The following is a 4,810-nucleotide window of genomic DNA, read 5'->3' as shown; positions in this document are numbered from 1 at the left end:
GTTTTTTTCACATTGAGATGCAAACACGAGTCACTGAGCCACTTTGTAACCTGGACCATTACAGTAGTGAGTTCTTGTGCAGCTTGTTGTTTGCTCTTTGCATGCACATATATCACTGTATCATCTGCATACATTTGAACTTCAGACCCAGTACAGACAGAAGGCAGATCATTAATGTACAGGCTGAACAGGAGGGGCCCCAGTATTGACCCTTGGGGCACACCCACATCATAGCTAAGAGTGGGCGACAGCTCATTGCTCACTCTGACACACTGAGTTCTGCCTTCAAGGTATGATTTCATCCATCTCAAGGCATCGGGGGAAAAGTTGAACTTGGACAATTTTGTGATGAGAATCTCATGGTTAACAGTATCAAAAGCCTTCCTTAGGTCCAGAAACACAGCCCCAACAACGCCCCCTTTGTCCATCTTGGACTTCACATTTTCCAGAAGAAAGCAGTTGGCCGTTTCTGTGGAGTGTTTCGCTCTGAAGCCAAACTGCATGGAATGTAATGTGAAGGGGCTGTTGTTGAGGTGGGCAATCAGTTGTTCTGCTACACACTTTTCAACAACCTTTGACACCACAGGTAGTATACTAATGGGCCTGTAGTTACTCACGTCAGCAGGGTCGCCTGATTTAAAGATGGCCGTTATTATGGCCGACTTCCATACCCTTGGAAACACCCCGAGACCAATAGATGTGTTGGTGACCTTAGTAATGGGGCCAATGAGTGACTCTTTGTAGTTTTTAAGAAAGGTAGAGTCCATCCCAAACACATCTTTGGCTTTAGAGTTCTTTAGTGAGCTAATCACCTTGTCCACCTTTGACTCAGAAACCTCCCTTATGATGAAGACAGGTTGAGCATCATTTACTAGCACTGAGCCCAAGAAACCAGTGGAGGGGTTCTGTGTCAGTACCCTGACAGAGTCAATAAAGTAGGAATTGAAGGCTATTGCTATTTCGACTGCATCCTGTGTTAGATTGTTATTCACCATGATTTCTAGACTTTTTGTAGTGTTACTATGGTCTTTCCCTGTTAACTTTTTTAGATTCTCCCAGATCAGTTTAGAATTTCCCTTTGCTTCACCAATTATGTTAATAAAAAAGTTTGCCTTGGCCTGTCTGATTTCTTTCATCACCTTATTTCTCAACATGGTAAACCTACGTCTGTCATGCTCTAATTTGGATCTTAGGGCTATTTTTAGATAATAATCTCGTTCTCTCATCAATTTCCAGATTTCTCCATTTAGCCAAGGAAGAGTGCTCTTTTGGCCAGGTTTGGATTTGATTTTCTTTAGGAAACCATTTAATGTAGTCTGGATTGTGGATAGAAAAACTTGACTATCAGCTTCCACGTCTGCATAGGACAAGAGATCATTCCAGTTAATTCCCTTAATTGCGTTTTCAAAATAGCTTAATTCACTCTTAGGTATTCTTAGTTGATCTGGCTTTCTAACAGTAGAGAGGTTAAACCTGCTCTTAGACAGCTTTCTGGCTATAAGTGTCAGATTATGATCAGATAGCCCAGTAACCATATTGAATGATTTAGTCACTCTCTCTGGTTTATTACTGAACACCAAATCAATCTGTGTTTTAGAGCAACAAGTCACCCTGGTTGGCCCTTTAACTAGCTGTGTAAGGTCAAAGGTATTAGTGATCCGTTTGAGGGTTTTCCTACAACACTTGTCTTCATAATTAATGTTAAAATCTCCCATTAAGATGACCTCTTTCCCAAAATCACATTCCCTAAGCATGTTATTAAACTGATCAAAAAACACACTTTTGGTGGAAGGTGGCCTATACATTCCAATGAGGGTAAAAGACATTTGGGGAGACAGTGTAATGTTCAGGCCAATACATTCTAGTTCATTATCACATGACCACTCAATTTGTTTACATCGGATATGTTCTTTAATGTAAATCATCACACCCCCTCCTCTTCCTTCAGTCCTGTCTCTCCTGAAAACATTGTAGCCAGGCACAATCAAAGCAGCAGATGGAGAGTTTTTATGGAGCCATGTCTCTGAGAGGCAGAGAAAGTCAAGGTTGGAGTCTGTGAGTAGATGTTGAATTTGATCACTTTTTGGAATGACACTACGAATGTTCAAGTGCCCCCCTAGTAGTCCCTTGGGCTTAGCTCGTGGGTCCCAGATGACTCGAGAGTGATTGACACATTGAAAAAAGTTAAATTTTCTGTGTTTTCTGACGGCTGGGTTTAGGCCGTTTTGTTTCGTTTTGATTAGGGGCAGCTCGGTAGCGCAATTAACAATCCCTCCCGCCTGCACTGGATGCGGTGAACTAATTAAAACAGCTTGCGTACCAGAAGCAGAGTCAGGGATCGCATATAGCGACTTTGGTATGTTTGAAGAGTCAAAATCTATCCTGGAGCCGGGTGAGCCGAGAGAAACCATAGGACCATAGCACTCACCCACTTCCACAGCGGCGACGATCAGTGGACGAGGCCATCCACCGCTTTCCACTCCGGTGCGTATCGCTGGCTCGGTGATGTTGGGCCCAGGATTGAGTTGCACATCCCCGGAGAGCAGGAGGGTAGTGAACAGGTAGTTTAAAAGTTTCCGATAAATGTTGGACTTGTGTTTGTTGCGCCTAAGCGGTTCAGTAGAATAAGGAGCGAGGTAGACTTGGCCATTATTCAGAACATTATGGTATGCTGTGTACTGTCCGCTCCCGTGGAGCGGTGAACCAATGTGTTTGGTGTTAATATTCTCCGGTAGTAGACTGATTGTGTCATCCCAGCAAGGACGCACTGAGATTATCAGTAGAGCAGCTACATAACTGACAATCATGGCAGAGTACTGGAGATAAAACACATAATTGCGCTTTAACTCTTTGCATGAGTTACTTAGCTGGGGTCGGCGTACACCTGATGGTTTAGATCTATATATTTACATGTTCCAGCTCTAGGCAGACAGCACGTCAGGATTGCTGTAAGACATCAGAGACAGGTAAGTATCTATATATTTACATGTTCCAGCTCTAGGCAGACAGCAGGTCAGGAATGCTGTAAGACATCAGAGACAGGTAAGTATCTATATATTTACATGTTCCAGCTCTAGGCAGACAGCAGGTCAGGAATGCTGTTAGACATCAGAGACAGGTAAGTATCTATATATTTACATGTTCCAGCTCTAGGCAGACAGCAGGTCAGGAATGCTGTAAGACATCAGAGACAGGTAAGTATCTATATATTTACATGTTCCAGCTCTAGGCAGACAGCACGTCAGGAATGCTGTAAGACATCAGAGACAGGTAAGTATCTATATATTTACATGTTCCAGCTCTAGGCAGACAGCACGTCAGGAATGCTGTAAGACATCAGAGACAGGTAAGTATCTATATATTTACATGTTCCAGCTCTAGGCAGACAGCACGTCAGGAATGCTGTAAGACATCAGAGACAGGTAAGTATCTATATATTTACATGTTCCAGCTCTAGGCAGACAGCAGGTCAGGAATGCTGTAAGACATCAGAGACAGGTAAGTATCTATATATTTACATGTTCCAGCTCTAGGCAGACAGCAGGTCAGGAATGCTGTTAGACATCAGAGACAGGTAAGTATCTATATATTTACATGTTCCAGCTCTAGGCAGACAGCAGGTCAGGAATGCTGTAAGACATCAGAGACAGGTAAGTATCTATATATTTACATGTTCCAGCTCTAGGCAGACAGCACGTCAGGAATGCTGTAAGACATCAGAGACAGGTAAGTATCTATATATTTACATGTTCCAGCTCTAGGCAGACAGCACGTCAGGAATGCTGTAAGACATCAGAGACAGGTAAGTATCTATATATTTACATGTTCCAGCTCTAGGCAGACAGCAGGTCAGGAATGCTGTAAGACATCAGAGACAGGTAAGTATCTATATATTTACATGTTCCAGCTCTAGGCAGACAGCATGTCAGGAATGCTGTAAGACATCAGAGACAGGTAAGTATCTATATATTTACATGTTCCAGCTCTAGGCAGACAGCAGGTCAGGAATGCTGTAAGACATCAGAGACAGGTAAGTATCTATATATTTACATGTTCCAGCTCTAGGTAGACAGCAGGTCAGGAATGCTGTAAGACATCAGAGACAGGTAAGTATCTATATATTTACATGTTCCAGCTCTAGGCAGACAGCACGTCAGGAATGCTGTAAGACATCAGAGACAGGTAAGTATCTATATATTTACATGTTCCAGCTCTAGGCAGACAGCACGTCAGGAATGCTGTAAGGCATCAGAGACAGGTAAGTATCTATATATTTACATGTTCCAGCTCTAGGCAGACAGCACGTCAGGAATGCTGTAAGACATCAGAGACAGGTAAGTATCTATATATTTACATGTTCCAGCTCTAGGCAGACAGCACGTCAGGAATGCTGTAAGACATCAGAGACAGGTAAGTATCTATATATTTACATGTTCCAGCTCTAGGCAGACAGCAGGTCAGGAATGCTGTCAGACATCAGAGACAGGTAAGTATCTATATATTTACATGTTCCAGCTCTAGACAGACAGCACGTCAGGAATGCTGTTAGACATCAGAGACAGGTAAGTATCTATATATTTACATGTTCCAGATCTAGGCAGACAGCACGTCAGGAATGCTGTAAGACATCAGAGACAGGTAAGTATCTATATATTTACATGTTCCAGCTCTAGACAGACAGCACGTCAGGAATGCTGTAAGACATCAGAGACAGGTAAGTATCTATATATTTACATGTTCCAGCTCTAGGCAGACAGCACGTCAGGAATGCTGTAAGACATCAGAGACAGGTAAGTATCTATATATTTAC

This window comes from Salvelinus namaycush, unplaced genomic scaffold, assembly GCF_016432855.1.
Source record: "Salvelinus namaycush isolate Seneca unplaced genomic scaffold, SaNama_1.0 Scaffold27, whole genome shotgun sequence".
In the NCBI taxonomy this organism is placed as follows: domain Eukaryota; kingdom Metazoa; phylum Chordata; class Actinopteri; order Salmoniformes; family Salmonidae; genus Salvelinus; species Salvelinus namaycush.
The sequence above is the reverse complement of the archived record's forward strand: the minus strand, read 5'-3'. Positions refer to the sequence as shown.